The sequence below is a fragment of the Lemur catta genome, chromosome 1 (assembly GCF_020740605.2).
Source record: "Lemur catta isolate mLemCat1 chromosome 1, mLemCat1.pri, whole genome shotgun sequence".
NCBI lineage: Eukaryota > Metazoa > Chordata > Mammalia > Primates > Lemuridae > Lemur > Lemur catta.
In genome coordinates, this window is record NC_059128.1 from 122384709 (window position 1) to 122411369 (window position 26661).

The window sequence follows — 26661 nt, forward strand, 5'->3', positions numbered from 1 at the left end:
AATAAACTAATATTCCCACCTAATGACTTTCATCAAAATGAAATCCATATGAATTAAAGATTTTAACTTAGAAAAAAAGTGAAACCATAAAAGTACTAGAAGAAAATACAGGGAAATCCTTTTACAATCTTAGAATAAGGAAGGCTGTTATATGCATGACATGAATCCATAATTGTACATAGAAAAAATTTCAAGTCAAATGACAAATGACAAACTGTGAAAACTACCTGCAATACATGTGGCCAAAGGCTGATTTCTTTATTATACAGAGAACTCAACCACCCATAAGAAAAAGATGAACCACCCAATAAGAACATCCAATTTATACACACACACACAAATATGAATGGCCAACAAACATATAAAAAGATGTTCAACCTCACTAATAGAAGAAATACCCAGTTTAATCCTTTGTCATTGTAATCACTTCTCACATACACTCTCAACTTTCTTACCCTTCTCTGGCTCCAAACCCCTATTCTGGCTAAACCTTTATCTTGACCAAACCCTACTCTTCCCAATTCTGCACCTCAGGTCCCTTTACTGCCATGTTGCCTACACATGTCTCTAAATTTGTTTCTTCCTATTTTATCTTAACCCCCTGCAATCACAACACTCCACCAAAACTGTTCTTTTCATGACTGCAGAGCTTTTACACTGCTAAATCCAATGACAGTTATCAGTGCTCACCTTATGTGACCCACTAGCAGCATTTGACTTAATCCCTTATTTCCTCCTTTTCAAAACAATCTCTTTTCTTGATTCTATCAGTTTCCCTCTGAACTCACTGACTACTTCTTTTCTGTTTCTTTCCTCCATCTCCTGGAACTCAATCTGCCTCATGGCTCTGAATACCATTTGTTGACTTCCAGCTTTATATCCAAGCCCAAATGTCTCCCATGAAACCCAGACTTACATACCAAATTGTCTACTTGACATTTCAACTTGGATGTCTAAAGGGAAAACTTGCCATATCCAAACCCAACACTTGATCTCTCAGTCTTTTTTATTTTAGTAAATAGCAATTCCATTCTCCCAGTGGTTCAGCCAAAGTCTTGGTGTCAGTTTTGACTCTTCTTTTTCTCTCATATCCTGTATCTAATCTGGAGGGAAATACCTTAAAAAATATCTTCAGGATCTGACCACTCACTACGACCTCCCTACCATCCCTTCCCTACTGAAGCCACCATCAACTCTCACCCAGAATACTGTCATTGCCTCATATCCTGTCTCCCGCTGCCACCTTTATCTTCCTACAGTCAATTCTCAAGACAGCAACCAAAGAAATCCTTCTAAAGCAGCAGTGGAATATCACTCCTCTGCTCAAACTGCCCAATGGCTTCCCATCCTATTCAGTGTAAACCAAAAACCCTTCCCGTTAGGTGACCCCCCTTCACCTATTCTCTTTCAAACTCTTCTACTTGACACTTGGCTCACTCCATTCCAGCCACAATGCCTCTTGCTTCAAGGCTTTTGTGCTTCACATAACTCTACCTGGAATGTTCTTTATGCATAGACTAATTTCGCCTCCTAAGTGAGATCTTCTATGACTTCACTATTTAAATTTATAGACACCCTACCACCACACAGCACTCCCCACTCTCTCCTCTATTTCTTTTTAAAACAGTTATCACTAACTGCCATAATATTTGGTTTATTATTTAGTGTCTCCTCTCACTAAAATGTAAGTTCCACAAGGGCAGGATTTTTTTTTTTTTTAACAGCTGTGTCCCTGCATCTAGAATATTACTTGCAGGTACTAATTGCTAGATAAATGATGTTTGTGTAATAAACTGGCAAAAATTGGCCCAGTAACACATGGTTTATGCAAAGGTTAAGAAAAAAAGTATGCTCTTACATGCTGTGTTAATTTGGCAATATTTATCAAAATTTAAAATGTTTACCTTTTGATCCAAGAATTTATTGGAATTTACAAATTAACTTACACGTGTGCAAAAAATACATACATATGTTTATCTGAAAGCTTGTTTTTAATTACAGAAACCCTTATAGTCATCCAAGATATAGTGCTTTGTAGTGATAATAAAGAGGAATACTCTAAAATAGTTTGATTCCATTCTTGCAGAAAATAACACTAAATGCAGTATAGTATACATACTATACATGTACCTTAACATTAATTGACAATGTCTAGAGGATATACAAAAGAAGAAGTGAGGTAATGACTGTCTTGTTTTTCTACTTTATTCCTTCTATACTGTTTGAATATATATTACTTTAAAAAAATTTTAAAGATAAATTTTAAATGTGCAAAGAAAAAGTCTAAAATAATATTCAGCATATTGTTTGTTATTACTGGTGAACTTTAGAAAACTAAGAGGGGACTGGGTGAAACATTTTCTTCCTTACTATTTTTATGTTATTTGGATTTTGGTAACAGTGAATAGGAAATATAATTAAAAACACTAATCAAGATACCAAATGAAATTTAGAAAATAATTAAAGATTAAAAGGACATTTAAGAAGGTAATAAGTACTATGCTGTGAGTATACATCTGTGGATTTTGAAATAAAAAAATTTATGTTATTAGAAATAATAAGCTCTATTTTCCTTCTGTATGAAAGACAGCAATCTGCTAGAAAGTGTGAATAGCATTCATCTTTTTTATTCATGGCCACATAAAGTCTGAATTTATGCAAACAAAGAGGAAGGTAACACTTGCAAAGAAGCAAAGATCAGGCAATGACTTCTGCTCCTTGCTGCAAGTGCCAGGGCAGCTGCCCTCAGACTGCATGGAGTCAAACAGGAAGGTCTTGCAGAGAGCATGTTCTTTCTCCTGTCAGAGTCAACTAATATTCCCAAAATACAGGTTATAGCATATCACATATACACACAATCAAATGTTTAAAAAGCTTCTACACCACAGGAGATGGCATGATTCTCAGTTTTTCTCATTTTCCAAAATAGTTTAAGAAATATCTTGTCATTTAGCAATCCCAGAAGGCACTTTTTTCCCTGATTGGTTTGGAGACTCAATGATTAGCAGCTGAACTGGTTTTGAGACATGAGATGAAGGAAGAGGACAATAGTTCTGTGCCAATTCATTTCATTTGGTTCTCTCAGATTCCTTTAAACTAGTAATGCAGTGTGTGTAATTTAAAACTCTTGACCATGGGAAGGGAACTCATAAGAGAAATTAAAAGAAAAAGGTCATGAACCTCAAGTATGTAGTTTGAGGACTGTTTCTCCTTTGTTTCCAGAGGAGTGACAGAACACAATAATCTAAGTAAAGCTTACTGGTCCCCAACCAGGAGACCTCCTCTTTGGAAGCTTTCCTGAGGGCCAAATTTCAACACTGGGGTACTGCTAATAATTCCCTGAGTCTAGCCTGGTTAAGAAAAGAAAGTCTTTCTACTCCTTCAGTGGATGGACATGGAGAACAAGGGACATACTAATAAAATCTGAATTGAAATTTATTTCTTAATTAAGGATTAAAAACAATTTACAGGTAACCAGAGCTTAGGTTTACAGAGACCTTCTAAACATTCTAACATATGACAAGCTTGTGAGTTATGAAATTAGAATGAATAACTTAGTTCCTCTGACTTAAGTGTTCCAGAAGATAGGAGAATGAAGACATTTAATATCTATACTCTCTGCTTCTGAGACATACAACCTTTATATAAAATATGAGTAATATACATTAAATATTATAGAGAGAAATGTGACAGTATATAATTAAATGTTAAATTAAGAGTGACGTACACAAAGAGGTTGCTGTGAGAGAGGAGAGGATGGGGCACGTTAGACTAGGTGGTCACGAAGGGTTCTTTGAAACTATGACACTGGAGTGGACACACAAGGAAAACGAAAGAGCCAGCCATGCCAAGAGCTGGAAACAGAGCATTCCAGGCAGAGGGAAAGGCCAGTGCAGAGGCTCAGAGCAGGCTGGGGAACCTGCAGCCTTAAGGCCACACGTGGCCTTCTAGATTCTTAAGTGCAGCCTTTTGGCTGAATCCAAATTTTATAGAACAAATCTTACATGTGGCCTTAAGGCTGCAGTGTCCCCACCTCTGGCTTAGAATAGAGAAAGGCTTGTCATTTACAAAGGACAAAAAGGCAGTTTAGCAAGAATGTGTAAGAATGGTAGAGAAGAAGGTGAGGGTTCAAACATGCAGGCCATGACAGAACAATGAAAAATCACTGAAAGGTGTTGAGAAGGAGAATGACATATTTTGCTTTATGTTTTTGAAAGATTACTCTGGGGGCTGTGTGGTAAACAGAGACAAGGGGACCCATGACGTGGGTATTGCAGTAGTCCAGAGGAGGGGAATTCACAGTTGAAAACAGTGGTGGTACTGGCGATGGAGGGGTATAACCAACAGGTTGTTGGTGATGGACTGGATATGAGTTCTGAGACAAGAAGGAACTTGGCCCTGCAGAAGAGGAAAAAGGCAAAGGGGAAGCAAGACAGTACAGGGATGTCTGGGAAACAGAATATACCAGGCAGAACAGTAGGAGATAAAGGTAAAGAGATAATTGAAGCCATAATGTATTTGGTCAAGTATGAAGTGTTCTGATAACGTGTCAGTAAAGGATTAGGTGCTGTGAAAAATGTGTTGAATCAATGAATTTTGAAGTGAAAGGGACATAAAGTTTCAAAAAGTTTATGTTAATGATTTGGTAATTGTTTTTATGGCTTCCTAATAAGTATTCTGATAACATGTCAACAAAGAATTACCCTGCTGTGAAATACACATTTAAGTAATGAATTTTCAACCTGGAAAGAATCTGAAGGTAAGTCTCAGTCCTGTATTTTATACTTGGGAAAACTGAAATGCAAAGAATAACTTCTAGTTACACAAAAAATTGTTAGCCAGGCACAAAATCCAGCGGACTTTCTATCAAACTTAGCTCCTGAGGTTGCCACGAAGATTAAGCTAATGCATTTAAAAGCACACAAACACAGTGCCTAGCACACAGCAAGTGCTCTATAATAAGGGCAGTAGATACTTTTATTGGCATGACCATTATTCTACACATTATGTAGTTCCCATTTCTCAATAGAAATAACATGCAAGTAGGTAATCAATAAATACTTATTTAATCAATGAATGATTTAAAAAGTAACATGGTTAAACAATTAACATTCTAATTGATTTTCTACTTTTATTTTATAGGAAAAAGTAAAGAACAAGAAATAAAGCACAGCAGGCATGTTACTCTGATCTCTATTATGGACCCTTACCTAACTTACTCTAGCTAAGAGCAATTTCTTTCCTCCTTTATTGTCTATAGTAGAAGGTCAAAACTTTTTATTCCTATACTAAGGCATTATTTGCTCTTCTCACACTTTTGACCTTAGCACTAATGATACAAAGGCAACGGTGGGTCAAACTGTTAGTATCTAAGCATGAATCAAGGCAGTGGCAGCAAACTGTCTCCTCGTATCCCTCACTGCCATTCATTTCCAGTTTAAAAAATTGTCAGTTTCACTTAAGAACATCTTTGATGAAGTTGTAAAAATTACTTTATTAAATATTGAACCTTTAGTATATCTCTTTTTTAATATTCTGTTCAACAAAATGGAATGTACACATAAAACACTTCTGCCCGATAACCAAGTATAATAGTGTCTAATGGAAAAAACTGAAATTGTTTGAGTTGCCAGCTGAACTAGCTGTTTTTTGCATGGTACATCAATTTAACCTGAAAGAACAACCAATTGACAAACTATGGTTATTAAGACTTGTGAGTACATGTGATGCTTGTTTTTCCATTCTTTGGATACTTCACTTAATATAATGGGTTCCAACTCTCTCCAGGAGAACCAAAGAGACGTCATATCATCGTTATTTCTTATAGCTGAGTAGTACTCCATGGTATACATATACCACAGTTTACTAATCCATTCGTGGATTGATGGGCATTTGGGTTGTTTCCACATCTTTGCAATTGTGAATTGTGCTGCTATAAACATTTGGGTACTCACCAGATAATTGGTTTCCCTGATCATCACCTAAATGCACATCGGGGAAGGATACCAATTGGATATCAGACTGAGACCGGGGGGGGGGGGGGTAGGGGGAGAGGATGGGTGTATGCCTACATGATAAGTGCGTTGCGCACCGTCTGGGGAATGGTCATGCTTGAAGGTGCTGACTCGGGGAGGTGGGGGTGGGGGGAGGGGATGGAGGTATGACTACATGGTGAGTGTCAGGTGCACTGTCTGGAGAATGGACACGCTTGAGGCTCTGACTCGGGGATGGGCGGGACATGGTCAATGTATATAACCTGAACTTATGTACCCCCAAGATGAGCTGAAGTAATAATAAAAAAAAAAAAAAGACTTTTGAGTATTTGGCAGACATCTTCTCAAAAATAAACTAAGTAAGCCTATCACTTCAAGGAAAAAAAATGGCTAAATTTGTTGCCAATAATAAAATTTGAGCCTTCAGATGTGAATCAGAATTTTGGAAAACGTGTTAACTGCAACTGTGAGTTTCACAGCTTCCTAATTTTAAAGACCCTTCTGAAGAGAGCGGTGCTACTACTGGTGATGTTTTTTTAAACATGTAAAATGAAATGTGTCAACATTTAGAAGTGCTGCACAACTCAGTGAACCAATATATTCCAAATAACTAATTCATGATGTTACAAGTTCATGACTAGGTAAAAAGTCCATTCAAAATTCAAGATAGACCTGTGGATTTTAATGTAACAAACCATAAAATTCTTTGATACAGTTTCACATTCCACATTGCAATGAAACTTTAAGAAACTGTTATTTGATGAGTTTTTGGTACAGGAATCAGAGAATATCCACAATTATCTGATATTCTTTGATTATCAGATTTGATTTGATTCTTTGAAAAAAACCTAGCCTCATACAGATATCCAACTACATACCCGTGTAAAGCTAGGTTTTAACATAGTTCAGCCAAAACAACATATTGCAACAGACAGAATACAGAAGCAGATATGAGAATTTAACTGCCTTCTATTAAGCTAGACATTAAAGAGACTCGTAAAAATGTAAAACAATGTCATTCTCTAATTTTTTTGAAAAGCAGTTTTTTCTCAAAAATGTTATTTATGTTAACATGTAGTGACATTATTAAGAATCAATAACTACTTAAAATTTGTTTTAATTTTAAATATTGTAAATCTTGACAAATATTAATATAACCCATGTAATCAAAAGCATTATGGAGTCATCAATCATTTTCAAATGAAGGGTTCCTAATATAGGTTAAGTTTTGAGAATTGTGCCATTTAATAAGGTAGCCACTAGTCACATATATGTATTCATATTAAAGTTAATTAAAATTGTAAATAAATTATAAAATTCAATTCCTCATTTGCATGAGACACATTTCAAGTGTTCAAATAAATAAATGTGGCTAGTGGCTACAAGATAAAATAAATATAGAACATTTTCATCATCAAAGTTTTACTCAACAGTACTGGTCTACACCATATTTTGCAGGCAGTTAATTAGCTTCTTACTAAGTATAATTCAGTATTTTAACTCCTTAAAAAGAAGATTTGTTTTCTAAGGGCAGGAACTAGAACACTAATCTCTACATGTATATATAATATGATATTGTTTTATATATATATATATACACACACACACTGCATCCCATAACATTATATATATAATATTCTTAGGCATAAAGATGCTGAATAAAGTATCTGCTGAACTGAATATTAACTCAATAAATATTTGAGGGTATAACACAAGCCGGGCACTATGTGATTATGTTTATCTGCCATATTTCAATATATGCCTGTCCAAATATGTAAGTACTCAGTCTCCACTCTTTCTGTTCTTTTTTTTTTTTTTTTTTTTTTTTTTTTTTTTTGAGACAGAGTCTCGCTCTGTTGCCCGGGCTAGAGTGAGTGCCATGACATCAGCTTAGCTCACAGCAACCTCAAACTCCTGGGCTTAAGCGATCCTACTGCCTCAGCCTCCCGAGTAGCTGGCACTACAGGCATATGCCACCATGCCCGGCTAATTTTTTCTATATATATTTTTAGTTGGCCAGATAATTTCTTTCTATTTTTAGTAGAGATGGGGTCTTGCTCTTGCTCAGGCTGGTCTTGAAATCCTGACCTCGAGCGATCCACCCGCCTCGGCCTCCCAGAGTGCTTGGATTACAGGTGTGAGCCACCGCACCCGGCCCACTCTTTCTGTTCTTATGTGTTTACAATAAACCACTCTGTCAACACTTTAATGTTTATGTTGCTTCACTTCACATTTCCATAAATACAGATTTAAAGCAATCTATCCTTACCTCTTGGTTATACTAAATAGGTCTTACAGTTTATAATTACAGACTACTAATTATGACTTTCAAGTTTTCCAAAGAGTTCTGTACCTGTGGTTAAAAGCAATGTTTTCATTAAATCATTACATTAAATTTATAAACAATAAAATGTTTAAATTTGTCTTGAATGAATTAGTATCACCTGAGATTCACAGAATTTTATTTTCTGCATAGCTTTGTTGGGTTTCTAACTTTTTGAAATTTTAGCACCTATTATTTTGACTTGATAATCCTTATAGGGTAGTAAGAGTAGTGAATGGAATATTTTAAAGCCAGTTAATTAAAACTGAAATTTAAAATAAATTTTCTTTAAATATGCCTCTGAGATTTTACATACCAAGATCATTACAAAATACTCTGGGATGCCAACATACTTGGGCTAGCCTGCAGTGATCTCTCTGCCCTCCATTATTCCTTATACAACAGTTAAAGATTTATAGTGTAATGAATCGTGCTTCCTATTTCCAGTTTAGTTTAAAGCAATGATCCCTAGCAGGCAAGGCCACATTTATAGTAAGGGAAGTAACAAGAGAGATATGTGGGCTTCTAACCAGGCACTTCTATGGTCAACAACCAAGACATATGTACCTGGAACAAGGTGAGAGATTAGCTGCTTGTATATTCACCCAAGCTCTTTGCCAATTCACGGCTGCGTACCATCCCCTCCATATGCATCTACAGATTCCTTTTAGAAAAAGAAGATAAATTTTCTTCTTAAATTCTCCTTTTGGGTAAGAGAAGCAAAAACATGATCCATAAAAGTAACACACTATTTGTATAGCAATAAACAGTACTGATTTGAGCCTTACAAAATCACTCCTATCCATGCACAAGACTGTACCATAAGTTGAATCATAGGAATTTATTTCTTCAATGTAAGCAAATAAAAATAACTGCTATTTAAATTCAGTAATTTTTTAATGCTAGCTTGTAAAGCCTCTGTTTTCAATTTTGTCTTGCTTTGTAAGTTTATTCTAAACAGTTTGTTTCTGTACCTAGAAAAGCTTATGATCTAAATAATAGCTAACATATTTTCATACTTCATATAAATTGTGTATATGTATGTATAGCAATTTATTTCCCAAGTAACAACCTTAATTAAGCTAAATGTAAAAACTGTACATTATATTTGCAGTGGTAGAATTTCTTTAAAGTAAAATCAAATTTTACAGTTCAAATTGTTTTAAATTTTAGCATGACAAAATTAGGAAATTTATATATGTCACATGACTAAATAATTATTAAGCTGAAAAAAGAAATTTTAGTAAGTTCAAGTCATGTCTGTAAGTAGCAGCAATCTAAGACATTATATTAAAAGGGGGTATTTGCCTTGCAGAAGGAAACAGTTTCCTAATAAGACCTGTACGGGCATAAACTAACAAAGCAACAAAAGGCTTTGGAGTCAGGCTGACTTGAGTTCAAATTGTGGGTCAAGCACTCAATGGCTGGCTGTTCTCGGCCAAGTTACCTTCTTAGTTTTCCTTACATATTAACAGGAGAATAATAACTACTTATAAGATTATTTTCAGGATCGAATGTGTTATTTATGTAAACTGCTTAGCACAGTAAATAATATGATACACAGTAAATGATTAATAAGTGACTTTACATCACACACACACACACACACACACAAAACACACACACAGTTTCTCCAGTACACAAATACACACATGCATTTTACCTTGGATTCATTCTCCTTGTATATACCTGAACTAGTATAAATCTTATATAGCATACTGTTTCAAATATAATTTAGAAGTTTAAATAAGAAAATTAAAAGATTTAGATTTCAAAATCATGTGCAATTATATATACAAAGCATCTAGAACAGAGTGCCAGAATCTTATATGAATCCCTTCCCTCAAGTAAGAATTCTGCCTATTAAGTATTCCCAACAGATTCATTGACTTTTAAAGCAATCAGTTCAAGCCCTATATATCTCCGATGGGAGGAAGAGAAGGAGGTTGGGGGAACAGAGAGAAAGAGATTTGAATCCTGATGATATAGTCTGAGTGGCTGATTCGACCAATACCTGAAGCCATCGCGTTTTGTATTTTTCAGTCCTTCTCTTTTTTAGAGTACACCTACTGAGTTGGGTTTCTAAAATTTACAACTGAAACAGTGTTTATTAATGCACAAATTACAGCAAGAAGAATACAGCAATTAGGAGAGAAATCTTCTTTCCACCAGGCCTGGTAGAATTCTTCAGTAAGTGGTAGATTTAGCATTTATACCCAGGATACTAATTCTGGTCCTTGTGGCTTTAATCACAATGCTGTAATAAATGGCAAAACCATTATGTATATCCTTGAAATCAACAATGGAATTCTTCTCTGAATTAAGACAAGCTTGCACACACCAATAAGCATCTGTTTTTTAACCATACATTTTGATACCTTGTAAAGAGAATGCAAGCAGTAAGAGAGATTATAATGATGCAAATGGCATTTTTCTATTAACAATTTAGATAAAAAGATAATTTAGGAAGAAATTCTTTCTTTCCCAAGAAGGCTCTCTTCTATAAGAGGCATTCAATTCAAAACCCACTGCCTCAGTCATACAGAGAGACTACAGCCTGTATTTGTATTTTAGCTATGTCTCCCATCCAGATCAATGGGAAGTCCAAGCATGACTACGGAGACAGAACTAGGGAATCTATTTCATAGACTCTTGCCTTTTTGAGCACAGAGACTCAGCTATGAGAGGTGTTTGTTTAGGGAGAAGGTAAATAAACTCAAACTAGAGATTTCTGTTGGAGAAGGTGCTATACAATCTGGCACTAGAATTTCCAGGCATCCATCCAATTACTCACAAACAGGATACGGGTGGGATTAACTTGTGCACTAGGAACAGTCAGATCACAGGATGTCCCCAATTGGAAAACCTAAACAACATGAGAGCTCTCTGTACTACTCTAGGCTTATAAAGTTAGACTGACTTCTATAACCAGAATGTCCTGGTAATCTAAAGACTTTGGAGTGAAATTACAATATAAAACTGTCTTTTAAGAAAAGTGTCCCAGAAGGCCAAAATGAACTAGAAGTCAATGAATATTCCTAGGGAGCTCTCCAAACTGCCCTGTTTTCCTCAAGTATCTCTTAACTAAGAACAGCTGTCAACCTGAGTCACAGGAGTGGGGTGATAGCGGGTAGAGAGCCATATTTTCTCTAGGTCACTTATTTTGTATTCAACTTCCACCTTGAATTTTTAGGTTGACAATGACTACAACAAAATAGCCAAACCTTACAACTCTACTGCAATTTATAAATTACAAAGCACTTTAACCAGAACATCCTCAGAATAATACTATGAGAGTTAGTATTATTATCACTTTTTAAGGAAAAGACACAGGAAGCTTAGTGAAGTTAAGCAAACTACTCAAATTCACACAGAGAGTAATCAGACAAAAAGGACTAAAAACTGTTCTCTAGAGTTCTCTCGAAAGCACTACGGTACTAGAGAAACAAATAACTCTTGCTAGGTTCTCTGAATACATCATCACCACATTTAACTTTTACAAAACCTTTAGGCTGTTTATAATATGCATATGCAAGTCTCTTTGATATCTTCAAACAATTATTCTATCCTTTGGTAAACATTGGTACTCCAACTTCTTAATATATGGATAGAAGATCAGGTCTAGAAAAATTTTCCCCTAAGTACCATCAAAATATAGACTGCTACACAATAATTTTTCAGACTTGAAAGTAAAAAACTGGGTTTCAAGCCAGAGAGTTTAAAAACTTTAAGATGGGTTCAACTTACATAATGCAACATTTGTGGGAGACTGTGATGCTACAGATCACAACTGAAGAAAGGGGGTCAAGTGATGAATTATTTAGGGGAGGAAGTTTGTCATGCTGACAATGTGGTTTATTTTAGATTTTTTTAGATTAAAGAATTTCTATGGTTTTTTGTGAAATATCTACAGAGTAATTTTTATTATTTCCCTAACCTTTGTTTTCTATAAGGCCTGACTTTTTCTGCCTTTCTCTACTACAATTTTGCCAACCACATCCTTTCAGAAACACAATCTCCTGGCCGGGCGCGGTGGCTCACGCCTGTAATCCTAGCTCTGGGAGGCCGAGGCGGGTGGATCGCTCGAGGTCAGGAGTTCGAGACCAGCCTGAGCAAGAGTGAGACCCCGTCTCTACTAAAAATAGAAAGAAATTATCTGGCCAACTAAAAATATATATACAAAAAAAAAAATTAGCCGGGCATGGTGGCTCATGCCTGTAGTCCCAGCTACTCGGGAGGCTGAGGCAGTAGGATCGCTTAAGCCCAGGAGTTTGAGGTTGCTGTGAGCTAGGCTGATGCCACGGCACTCACTCTAGCCCGGGTAACAAAGTGAGACTCTGTCTCAAAAAAAAAAAAAAAAAAAGAAACACAATCTCCTGGCTGGTAAAGGAAAACTGTGTTGTAATATTAAAATGCATTCTAGCAAATCTTTAGCACATCTGAGAGTGTTACCAGATGACAAAATGCATTGATTCCAAGAGAATGGTTAAAACTCATTGAGTAATGGTTCACTCAAAATTTTAAAATACTTTCCTAGATTTCCTGTTATTCTTAAATGAAAATATTGTCTAATTCAAATCTGATTAATTCAAATGCATGTTTTTTTTTCTGGTTTTTGTATTTAAAATTAATAAAGACTCAATGAAATATCAAGTATACATCTTTTCTTTTTTGGGTGCATTGTACTATACCAAACTTCTTCAGCAGTACTAACATTCCTCCCAAAGTAACAACTGCAGAATATTAACCTAACAAATGTTTTCAAATGTTCTGTAAGAAAAGGTTTTTTTTCCATTAAGAAAATAAAAACCTTGATCATATTTATTTTATAGGAAAGGTCTAGACAGACAGACAATGTTCCTCATAAGGAACAATACTATGTACAGTGACAATCTGCTTGATAGCCTATACTAAGGTTATTATTAGTAACCATAAAATTATTCATTAGGCTGAAGATTTAAAATGTAAAATAAAGCAATAAAATACCAATATTTGGTAAAGCACTTTAAAGAGAAAAACCTGTGCAATAAATTATACCAACAAACCACATGTCAATATAGAAATTCTCACCTTAGAAAAATAAGATACATCTGAGCAGCATAAATGTTCTAACACTAGTTTAGTGAACCAGGAGCTGTCAAATTCCAATAACCTATTATTCACACCTCTTTAATCACTGCCATAGAGTTGATTATAAATAGCCTCATACATTTTTAAATAATTTAAGGTCATTCTGAAATGAAACAAGGTAGTAAATATTCTTGTACATAAGGGATTCAAATCCTAATGCACAACAGAGCTGTGTGTTACTCAAATGTTCAATATAAATAAAGCTAGAAAAACCTTTTCTTAACTATGTCAAGTATGTACTCTATGTAGACTCAGAGGAATAACTAAATTGCAGCACCATTCAAACATAGGAGCTTAAAAAAAGATCACTTCCAGTAAATTTCACCCATATTATTAAGACCTTAGGTGTTATTCATGATATAGTAAAATATAATAATCAATTTGTTGATCTAGCTGAAACAGTGCTATGCAAAGTCATGGTGAAAAGGCTAGTCTACAAGGAAAATTTATAGTCTCACTGATGATGCCACCAGTTATTAATAACTCCACAAAGCTGATAATCTAAATGTATTTCATCTTAACGTGAATTTATGTAAACAGATTAGAGACGAAAATGTAAAATGCTGTAATGGAATGGTAGAACACTTTTGAGAAAAAAAAAATTGTACATAAGGGGGTAAAAGTACCACTTAGCAGGCAAGGATCTAAAAGAATAAGCAGAAACCAACCAATCAAAAGAAAAGAACAACAACAAATTATAACAAAAAAGCAAAAATTTGGCTTTGTATGAAGTATATTTTACAAAAACTTATCATTATAGGCTCTCTAAGAAAAATCTAAACTATCCTCATTATTTCAGATTAGTTTCTATCATCATAGCATCTTCAATGATTACCTGTCGAAATGAGAGTAGCATACTCCGAAGATTTCTCCTTTAAGAACTCTAAGACTAACAAAATCAAAAAGATTGGGCCTTAAGAACAATGGTTATGAAGTAACTACATCAGATTTGCTTTTAGTTGACTATTTTCAATTTTTTAATTGACTATATTTCTAATGAAGGTTTAAAACTAAAAACCCTGGCCAGACATGGTAGCACACGTCTGTCATCTCATCACTTTGGGAGACTGAGGCAGGAGGATTGCTTGAGGCCAGGAGTTGGAGACCAGCCTGGGCAATGTGGTAAGACCCCATCTCTACAAAAAAAAAAAATAAGGAAAATTAGCCATGTGTGATGGCGTGTACCTATAGTCCTAGCTACTCCAGAGGCTAAGGCAGGGGGATCCCTTGAACCCAGGAGTTCGAGGCTGCAGTGAGCTATGATCATGCCATTGCATTCCGGCCTGGGGGACAGAACAAAACCCCATATCTTAAAGAAATAATAATAATAAATTAAAAAAAACTAAAAATCCTGAAGTTTTCTGGATGAACAAACTTGCTACATAGCCAACTTTTTCCACTTCCCACAACTGTACCTGCTAATAGATAACTAAAGAGATAAAACACTACATTTTGGAAAAGACAAATTAGAGGTTTTGACTACTTAGTTGCTTAAAAACTGATATTCACACATTTTACATCATACAATAATAAGACCTTTTGGAAGTATATCTGTTGCATAAAACTTTGTTATCAGAATAATTTGAAAACAGAAGAGAAGTGAGAAAAACATGCATAATATTAACATGTTTCAGAATCTTAAAAAATTACATGCATATCCTAATTTCTACTTAATCACTCATTTCCTTCTCCTGGATGTAGAACTGTTTACTTAAAAACATATTTCCTGTACATACAAAAATTAGTCACCTCTTGGTCTCTGTTTTCCATAATAAATACCTTTTAAACATAAGCTGTTAGTTAACTGTGGTCAGTTATATATCTTCTGACAAGGTGAGTACTAATGGAAAGTGGTTGACCATGAAGAAAACCATTAAACTAATTTCTGCCCATATTCCAGAAGAGCGATATAAAGATTTCTGACATTATGTAATATTTTCCAATCAAGTCCTCTTAATTCTATACTCCTATGCCATAGTCATATTTTACAGGATTAATTCTCTCATATTAAAAAGTACATTTTCAATATAAAAGCTGTGTTGTTCCAAGGCCTTATATCTAATGATGCATCTATACCATTTTTAATACTACTTTTCAACAGTGAAAACATACAAGGGTCTTCAGCAGAGATGATAATCTGAGGATACTGTCTCTGACTTAGCTCTCTGTCAAGTATAAATATTACATTATTCTCCTTAGTAGTTAAAATATTCTACAACTCTAAAATCATTCTGTTATCTACAATCTTAAACATGTACTATACATTTCAAAATATGGGGATTCCTGAAGATCTTATTTGGTCCACACCAAAACTAAGGTTTCTGGGAGGATAGTTCCTACTTTTCAATTTCATAGCCTCATAACTTCACTCAAATGTCAAGAACTGTAATTAAGGTCCCTTGCTATCACTGCACCCTATTCCAAGAACTTTGCTTTTCCCTTATTCTCTGGTGTTACAGAGCTTAAAGACAAAAAGGCTTTGCCTCAGCCAGAACATCTGTTGGAAGACTGGTCTTATGACTGTAATACATGCTGGTCATTGGAGGGAAAAAAGAACAGAGAAGTCTAGGCCTGAGTAACCAAACTTGGTCCATAAAAGATGGCCAGGAGTTCAAATGCACATTCATGGATCAGAGTAAACACAGGTTTGATCAGGGAGTCATATGTAGTCACTTGAAGTCAGGTGGGTAGAAATAGGTGGGTTGGTACAGTAATTGATTTATTCACTTATTCAAAACATTTATAGAACATCTGTCATATGTCATACACTATAGTTAAGAAAATTAATAAATCAGTTTCTATCCCCCCCAACAATCTTACTAGTAGACAGACATGTAAATAAACAAATTATAATACATTATGATAGGCGTAATTAATAGGAACACCTACAACCCAGGTAGAGAACAGAGAGAGCAAAGAAGGATTGACTTTCTCAAGGATGGACACTGGGGACAGGTTACTAGAAATGGAAAGGCTTTAGCAGAGAGGTAATGTCTAAGCTTTTTTCCTTAAGCTGGGTTTTAACAGATACACAAATCAGATAAAAAGAGAGATGAAGGTCATTTCAGAAAGAGGAAAGGGAACTGCTTCCTCCAAGCAAATTACACCCAGCTATCTTTGTATTCGTTGCAGAAGCCTGAAGGCCTTAAGTATGCAAGACACTAAATTTTTCCAGATGACAGAAGGTTGAATTCCGGTGCAAATGCTACACTTACATTGTAAGAATGTATTTGTTTTTAGTAAGGTAATTTCAAACCTTTGGTGGGTTAATACCATTAATTCACAGTTGCCCCAACCTAGGCATACCTAGGCTCTCTCAATAAAAGTAACAACCACACTTACATTCTCCTAAGGTAGCCTGGGATAGATAAGAGGACAATACGTCTCCATGCCATGGAGGCTCAATCTGCTAGAACCCACTGACACAACTGCCTGCCTCCTTTCTGGAAGGTTTTTCCCAACCATCTAGGTATAGTTACCCTGCCTAGAGTGGCAGGAGCTGTAACCAGTCATGCTTCCTTGTCTTCTCCCCAAATGGGCACAACAATGGCAAGAAATCTTATTATGGGTTACTTTTGTTTTATTCATTATATAATGAGTTTATGTTTTCAGCAAATGATTGGGAAAAAGTAGTTTTATTTTTAGAACAAGTAAATTGGTCCTCAGCCAGTGGAAAACAAGAGGCACAGTATCAAGAACAGGTTGGACCACTGATGGGACATTTTGGGAAACCTCAACATCTGTGGAATGGAGGAGGAGAATGGAGAAGAAATCATCAAAGACATGAAGACAATAATACCAATATGACTTGTTGGAAACCAAAAGATGTGAGAGACTTCACAAAAAGGCAAGTGAGGCAGCCAGAATTTTAAGATGACTAACTTTCAGTAACCAATGACCTTATATAATCCCCTCCCCTTGAGTGTGGCAGGGTCTGTGAATATGATGGGATACTCCTGTGATTATGTTATCTGGCAAATATGAAGGGATTCTGCATATGTAATTAAGGTACCTAATCAGTTGATGTGTTTATCACAGGTGGGTCTGACTTAACCAGGTGAATCCTTTAAAAGAGGATGTGGGCCTTCCCTGAGCTCAGAGACCCAAAGCATCAGAGGCTCTCTCTCTTCCGCTGTTTTTAAAAAAGCAAAGAGCCATGATGTGAACTGCCTATGGAAAGGAGAAGCCTTCCTACAAGTGTAAGGAAATGAATTCTGTCAAAAACCTGAATGAGCTTGGAAAAGGACCCTGAGCTACATATGAGAATGCAGCCTGGTTGGTACCTTAATTGCAGCATTGAGGAGAGGATTCAGTTAAGCCATGTCTGAACTCCTGACCCATGTAAACTATGAAATAATAAATATCTCTAAATCACTAAATTTGTGGTCATTTGTTATTTAGCAATAGAAGGTTAATCCATTAAGCAAGGTCCCAGATTTTCTAAGACTAAAGAAAAATCAGAATTCAATCTTCAGGTTCTCAGGTTCTGGCTACAGGTGTTAGGATGTGTGGAAATATTTTCAGCTAAGATCATCAAAATAGAAACTTAGTAATATAAATCAGAAAAAAGAGGAGGCAGGGGAAAGATATAGTTCAACTGTTAATGGGGTCTCATGGTTCTAGGACATGCCAGATACAGAGGCTGGACAGACATGCTAATTCCAGTAGGTATGAGGCCAACTGCCTGCTCTGCTCGGGTTTGGTTAACCAGACTACAAGTCCCTTGATGATGACCGATATCAGGCCTAATTGATTCATTCATTCTATATCTTCAGCACTCAGCCACCTGGCAGAGTTTAAGCATTTGTTGAATGAATGAATAAATGAGTTAATGACTTGCTTTCATACTGCAGAAGGTGAAGAAACAGTTCAAAGCACTGACATTTTATGAGGAAAAAATTAGTACCAATCAGCACCACTGTTCATGACTCCTTGAAAGTATCCAACTTAACTCACCGTTAAAGTACAAGTAATTTGAGATGTTACAACAGAGGCAGTGATATAGTCATTGTTCAGCTAATCCAAAAGTATCTACTGACTGCCCATTATGCCAGATACGAGAAAAAGACTCATAACCGATGCTCATATATTCCTTCTAGCTATTGTCTTAGCCAATCACCATTCCTTTTTTTTATTTCAGCATATTATGGGGGCATAAAAGTTTACAATACACATATTGCCCTTGCCTCCCCCCCCCCGAATCAGAGCTTCAAGCGTGTCCATCCCCTAGACAGTGCGCATCACACTCATGATGTATGTATACACCAATCCCCTCCCCCCATACATCTGCCCCACACTCGATGAATGTTATTCCTAAATGTGCTCTTAGGTGATGATCAGTGACACCAATTTGATGGTGAGTACGTGTGGTGCTTATTTTTCCATACTTAGGATACTTCACTTAGTAGAATGTGTTCCAGCTCTATCCACGAAAATACAAGAGGTGCTATATCACCATTGCTTCTTATAGCTGAGTAGTACTCCATAGTATACATATACTACGTTTTATTAATCCACTCATCTACTGATGGGCACTTAGGTTGTTTCCACATCTTTGCAATTGAATTGTGCTGCTATAAACATTCGAGTGCAGATGTCTTTTTTATAGAATGTCTTTTGTTCTTTTGGGTAGATGCCCAGTAATGGGATTGCTGGATCAAATGGTAGGTCTACTTGTATCTGTTTAAAGTATCTCCATATTGCTTTCCACAGAGGTTGCACTAGTCTGCAGTCCCACCAGCAATGTATGAGTGTTCTTATCTCTCCGGATCCACGACAACATTTATTGTTATGGGACTTTTTGATAAAGGCCATTTTCACTGGGGTTAAGTGATATCTCATTGTGGTTTTGATTTGCATTTCCCTGATGATTAGAGATGTTGAGCATTTTTTCATGTTTGTTGGCCATTCTTCTGTTTTCTTTTGAAAAATTTCTATTCATGTCCTTTGCCCACTTTTTGATAGGGTTGTTTGACTTTTTCTTGCTGATTTTCCCAAATTCTGAATAGATTCTAGTTATCAGTCCTTTATTGGATGTGTAGCATGCAAAATTTTTTTCCCATTCTGTAGGTTGTCTGTTTGCTCTCGTGATAGTTTTTTTTGACTGTGCAGAAGCTTTTTAATTTAATCAGGTCCCATTTATTTATTTTTGTTGTTGCTGTGATTGCCTTTGGGGTCTTCTTCATAAATTATTTGCCTAGGCCAATGTCTATTAAGAGGTTTTCCCACATTTTCTTCTAGAATTCTAATAGTTTCACATCTTAGGTTTAAGTCTGTTATCCACCGTGATTTGATTTTTGTGAGAGGTGAAAGGGGTGGGTCTTGTTTTAGTCTTCTGCATGTGGCTATCCAGTTTTCCCAGCACCATCTACTGAATAAGGAATCTTTTCCCCAGTGTATGTTTTTGTTTGCTTTGTAAAAGATTAGATGGCTATATGAGGATGGTCTTATATCCGGATTCTCAGTTCTCTTCCACTGGTCTGTGTCTCTGTTCTTGTGCCAGTACCAAGCTGATTTAATAACCACAGCCTTGTAGTATAGTTTGAAGTTTGGTAAATTAATACCTCCCATTTTGTTCTTATTGCCTAAAATTGCTTTTGCTAAATGGGGTTTTCTCTGGTTCCATACAAAGCATAAAATTATTTTTTCTATATCTGCAATCACCATTCCTTAGCCACAGTAATATTTTAATAAGACAAATCATCTCATATTATTCCCTTTCTCAAAACCTTGTAACGGGTTTTCATTATACTGAGGATAAAATCCAAAGTTCTCAACTTGGCTCTCCATAATCTCTGCCTCCCTCTCCAGTTTACCCCCTGCTACATACCTTATCTACTCAAGAGTATTCATGCATGTTATATCTCCTGCCTGGAACATTCCTTGTCTACCACCTACTCATCCTTCAGATTCCAGCTTAAATTGCTACTTAAATGTCATTTCTGTAAAGATCTCACAATACACATTACCCTTTCTGCACAGCATTTATCACACAGCTTATATATTAAAGGACTGCTTTTTAATATCCATCTCCATCACTACACTGGAAGCTCCCTGAGGTCAGGGATTGTGTCTGTTTTACTCAGAGAAATATCATCACTACTAAGAATACAGGCTAAGTATCATCTATTAGAAATGCTTGGGACCAGATGTTTTTTGGATGTTGAATTTTTTCAGATTTTGAAATATTTGCATTATACTTACTAGTTAGGCATCCTAATCTGAAAATCCAAAATCTGAAATACTCCAACGAGAATTTCTTCTGACCATCATGTCAGCACTCAAAAAGTTTCAGATTTTAGAGCATTTTAGATTTTGGATTTGGGACACTCAACTTGTACCTACACTTTTGTTGAATAAATAAAAGTGAAGGCCTAGGAGACTACCCAACCACAAATTATGAAAGCTATTGCTACCACCAGTTAGAACTACAGAGCTCTACTCAGTAACATAATGTGACTTAGAACGCAACTCCTAATCTTAATGGGGTACAGAGAGAACTAAGCAGCCAAAGCTACTGTCAAGCCTGCCCACTCTACCACCCCACCAAAAACCCAAAATGAAATAAACCCTAAACAACACCAAAACCAAAGCCATTTGTTTTTTATTCCCTTTTTTTAAATATTGAACTACTGGGTACCATTTTTAAGTTCTTAAGAATTCTATTGCTAAGAAAACAAAGGTTTTAAAAATCACTGACTTAAAATCCTTCAATGATTGGGCTCTACGTCTGCAACTCATCTCTGACCATGCTTACATCAATAAAATCTATACTCTGGTTGCCTTGGAGACCTACTTCCTCCAACTCACCTTGTGTGTGTTTTTTCTTTTTTCTTTTTTTATTAAACCACTGGGCATTTGCCAGGAATACTCCTGCTCCTTGTCTTCTTCCAGATGACTCTTACTTGCCTTCACTTAGCCATCCCTTCCTCTTGGTGGCTCCAGCATTTCTATATGGGAAGGTTTAGGCATGGCACACTGGAAGAAGGGTATGCTGGAGATGGTTTCCAGCTGTATTTGCATAGCAAACACACATTGTTACTTTTATTATAAGGTTCCTTTGGTATATTTAGGGGACTGAAGGAGATTATTACGGACTAAAATTTCCTAAGTGCTTCCTTGGTGCTGACACTGCTTCTTCTGGAAAAGTTTGCTGGACACCCCCACAACAGACTAGGTACCCCACACTATTTTGTACTTACTTCTATTAGAGAACTCAAACTGTATTAGGTTGTGTGTCCACCAGTCTATCTCTGCCACTAGCTGATAAGCAAGCCGTGAGAACAGGCTGTCCTTTCATGGTTGTAGTCCTAAAACTCAGCACAATGCCTGGAATGTAGTAGATCCTCAATATTGTTTTGACTGAATGAATCAAGCACTTTATGAAACACTGTTATATGCAAAGTACTATACTAGGTGCTCAGAGTGAGGAATAGAGATACTGCTTGGTTAAAAATATGATACACACAAAATATTTAAAATAACTTCAAATAAAACATCAGCAAATATGAAATATAGTAAAAATTAGAAATTTCCATTAATCAGCATTCATCTAAATTTCTCAATAAAACACTCTCTATATCATCAAAGAAACATTAAGTACATTGCAACATATTTTCTTATGATGTGAATTTTACTGAATAAAGAGTGTTTAGCATGGTTACCTTAAGACAGTATGTGGTCATATGTGATAAGCCACTAAATGAATAGAATACTCAATTTCCTGATAATGCATTCAGGATCCAGAATGAGAGAACACTCCAGATCAGATGACTAAGCCAACCTAAATCTCAAAGCTCATAAGGAAGTTTTAGTCATGTTTTTAAAAATTTTAAGAGCGGAGGAGGAGTACATCCTTGAAGACGAAAGATGATGCACTAAGAAGTGGGAACAGCCACATACTATGCTGTCACTGTGAGGACACTGTGTTGAAGAGTAAGAATAAGTGAGATTTGGAAACCTCTATATTCTTGGCTGAGTTTAGTTTTGATATGGTAACCAAATGGAGACTGTAACTCCTAATGAGAATGGAAAATATAAAAACATTGCTTAAATAAATGCTTGTCACATGCTACAAACTTATACTGAACAAATAAATTCATACTAAGGCATGGATTCCACCCATGGAATCCATTAGTAAACCAGGTGTAAAAAGATGAGAGCCAGGACTAGGGTAGCAGCTGTAGAATTGGACAATAATGGTTCTGTAAATATTCTAATAGCCCATGTGTTTGCACTGAAACTGATTTCATTAATCAGAGCAATGACACATACACAAACTTCGGGGGTTGTTATGGTATAATCAAGAAAATGTTTATTCGATAATCAAGCATTTTATCTGGAAAATATGTGCCCACGTTGTTGAATTCTTGGACTAACCATAAAACATGCAACTGAATTCATTATTTCTATGTACTTCTGTTTTTCTTTCTGGTGCTCTAAAAACTTAAGTATATTTGTAATATCTTCTAGTTTTAAGGTGTTTTGATATCTTTAGCCAAATACCATATTTTAAAATTTGTTTCAATATCTAATAGGAAATTGACTAAAGAGTCAATTGAGTATTCAAATTCGACATTTTACATAAAGACCTACGTAATGGTAGGTCTTCCACTTTAGTATGATACGAGACCATTATGTAAATAACTGTCAGCTTATAACAAAACTGGAAAATACACGTCATCACACCATCACCTGAGGGTAAGGAAGAACTTAATATTTTATTTCACTTTGGATTACAGTAGTAAAATACAAAAAATGAAAATGCTTAACATTTATTTACATCAAAAGGGACAGACGCAGACCTGCACCGAGGCGAGGGGCCACGAGTGTGAAATATTAAAGCGGGACTTTTTTGCTCTTTTCTTCCCCTACGGCGGCTTTCCGGCCGGGGAGCCGCTGTGGGCCCTGGCGCCTGCCGAGCTCTGAACACTCTCCCCGGTGCCTGCGCCATCTCGGTTCCCACAGCTAAGCGGAAAGGACCTTGGACTCTGGCGGGTCTCCGCGGTGCCCTATCTCTTAAAGGGACAGACGCGGACCTGCACCGAGGTGAGGGGCCACGGGCGTGAAATATTAAAGCGGGATTTTTTTTTTAGGGATTTTTTTTTTATCTCGCCTTCCTGCCTACCTACCTTCCTTCCTTCCTTCCTTCCTTCCTTCCTTCCTTCCTTCCTTCCTTCTCCTCCTCCTTCCTTCCTTCCTTCCTTCCTTCCTTCCTTCCTTCCTTCCTTCCTTCCTTCCTTCCTCTCTTTCTCTCTCTCTCTCTCTTTCTTTCTTTCTTTCTTTCTTTCTTTCTCTTTTCTTTCTTGTTTTCTCTTTCTTCTTCTTGTTATTCATATTGTTTCTCTTTTTTTTTTCCTTTCTTTTTCTTTTCTCCTTTTCGGTGGCCCTCCAGCCGAGGAGCTACTGTATAATCCTGAGTGCTCCAGACCCCCAGCTCTGATTATTATCGGACCCTGAAAATTGCCCCCCAGTGCCAGTGATCTGCGGGTGGGCAGCAGCAATTGTGCGGGCCAAGGTCTAACAGCTGCAGAGCCATAGGGTGCCAGGCGGCTCCCCAGGAGGCTCCATCCCCTGATCCATAGACCCTCTCCAGGTCCCCTTCCCAGGTGTGAACGCTGAGTGCTTCCCCAGACGCAAGAGTGTGGAGCCCGGACCTTGGGAACACTGGGACAGTGTAGACCTTTGCCCGTGGGAGCTGCAGCAGCTGGGGCACTGAGTGAGTGAGGACACCGCCTCCTCCGCCTAGCCAGTGTCTTTCCTGCAGAAAGAGACAGAAACCACACATCCAGAGGAAGAACCAAAAGACAGGGGGAAAAAAAAAAAAAGAAAAACAGAGGGAGAAGAGGCTTCCTGCTTGCAAATAGTGTGAATCCTGCCTACTAACTGAAAGTCCACAACACAGTGATTTAACTTGCCAAACTGGTCTTAGGTCAAGCCAACCCTCTGGGGGTGGACCCATCAGAAGCAGTCCCCCAACTGAGATAGAAAAAAACTCTAAACAACACACAACAGTCTCCCCCTCTAGAAAAAGGAAGCAACATACCTAGACTGTTTCACAGCCTAAGAACAGAGTACAAGACGTGCTGTTAACTAGACTAAAGCTGTGAGAAAAGATCTAACGATAGAGCCAGATGGGAAGGGCTCAGTGGAAAAATATGGGAAGCACAAAAAACCAAACAGAAACCTCGCCCCCAAAGAGAAATACCAACTCTCCTCCAATTGGCACAAGCCAGTTGCAGAATACCAACATGTTACCAGAAGAATTTCAGTCTTGGGTTATAAATAAGCTGAATGATATACAAGAAAAAATTGATATCCAACACAAAGAAACCACAAAAAAATTCCAGGATTTGGAAGAAAAATTCACTAAAGAAATAGAAATATTGAAGAAAAACCAAACTGAACTCCTAGAAATAAGGGATTTATTCAGGGAGCTACAAAACACAGTGGAAAGTCTCAAGAACAGGGTAGATCAAATAGAAGACAGAATCTCAGACATCGAAGATAACTCTTTCCAATTAAATAAGACAGTCACAGAGATAGAGCAAAGAAATAAGAAAAAAGATCAGAGTCTTCAAGAAATGTGGGATTATGTGAAGAAACCTAATGTGAGAGTTATAGGCATCCCTGAAGGTGAAGAAGATAATAAGCAAGGGCTGGATAAACTATTTGAAGACATAAGAGAAGAAAATTTCCCAGGCCTTGCTAAAACTTTAGATATACAGGTTCAAGAAGCTCAAAGAACCCCTGGGAGATTCATAGCAAATAGGAAAACACCACGCCACGTAGTCGTCAGACTGACCAAAATATCCACTAAAGAGACCCTTCTTCGAGCTGTAAGGAGAAAGAAACAAGTAACATACAAAGGGAGACCCATTAGAATTACGCCAGATTTCTCAACTGAAACTTTACAAGCAAGAAGAAGTTGGGGCCCCATTCTCACTCTTCTGAAACAGAATAATGCCCAGCCTAGAATCTTGTACCCAGCTAAGCTAAGCTTTCTATATGAAGGAGAAATTAAGACATTCTCAGATAAACAAGGACTGAGGGAATTCACCAAGACAAGACCACCCCTCCAAGAAGTACTCAAAAGAGAGTTACACACGGATCATCACAACAAAGACCCACAAATGTAAAACCACCCAAGAGCTAAAGATCAAATTCTAGCGACCACAATGGCTCAAGAGAGAAAACACAGCAATGAAGTTCTACCCAATAAGATCAACAGACATCTGTCCCAAATATCAGTTCTCTCACTAAATGTCAATGGCCTGAATTCCTCACTCAAGAGACACAGACTGGGCCAATGGATAAAAAAAACACAAACCAAGTATCTGCTGCCTTCAGGAAACTCACTTAACCGGCAAAGATGCATTTAGACTGAAAATAAAAGGATGGAAATTGATATTTCAAGCAAACGGTAGCCAAAAGAAAGCTGGTGTGGCAGTTTTAATTTCCAATAACTTAGTCTTTAAACCAACAAACGTAATAAAAGACAAAGACGGTTACTACATACTGGTTAAAGGCACAATTCAACAAGAAGACATAACCATACTTAATATATATGCACCCAATCTAGGCGCACCCAGATTGATAAAGCAAATCCTACTCTATCTAAACCAAATGATAGACAACAACACTTTAATAGTTGGAGACTTTAACACCCCACTGACAGCATAGGACAGATCCTCCAAGCAGAAAATAAGCAAAGACATAGTAGACTTAAACAGAATGCTAGAACAAATGGGCCTGACTGACATCTACAGGACATTCTACCCGAAATCCACTGAATATACATTCTTCTCATCAGCTCACGGGACATTCTCTAAGATTGACCATATCCTAGGTGATAAAGCAAGTCTTAAAAAAATTAAAAAAATAGAAATCATGCCCTGCATCTTCTCAGATCACAATGGAATAAAAATAATAATGAACCCTAACAGGAACTCTCATTCCTACTCAAAGTCATGGAAGCTAAACAACCTTCTCCTGAATAACAATTTTGTAAAGGAAGAAATTAAGTCAGAAATCAAAACATTCTTTGAATTAAATGACAAAAGTGACACAACTTATCAAAATCTATGGGATGCAGCTAAAGCAGTCCTGAGAGGAAAATTCATTTCCATACATGCCTATTACAAATAGAAAACTTAACGAATAGACTCAAAGAGCTGGAGAAAGAAGAACAGACTGACCCCAAACCCAGCAGAAGGC

The 26661-nt window shown here is 36.7% G+C and overlaps 1 protein-coding gene across 6 annotated transcripts in view; it reads right to left on the bottom strand.

The window, feature by feature from the left end:
* Nucleotides 1-26661, bottom strand: part of ZEB1 (zinc finger E-box binding homeobox 1) — a 213579-nt gene that overhangs the window by 93089 nt on the left and 93829 nt on the right. Inside the window, exon 4 of one of the 6 annotated variants that reach the window (XM_045554089.1) lies at nucleotides 8884-8980. The exons of the other annotated variants lie outside the window; for them this stretch is intronic. The gene's annotated coding sequence lies outside the window, so the exon portion shown is untranslated. The remainder of the gene's footprint in view (nucleotides 1-8883; nucleotides 8981-26661) is intronic. 6 annotated transcript variants of the gene reach the window in all.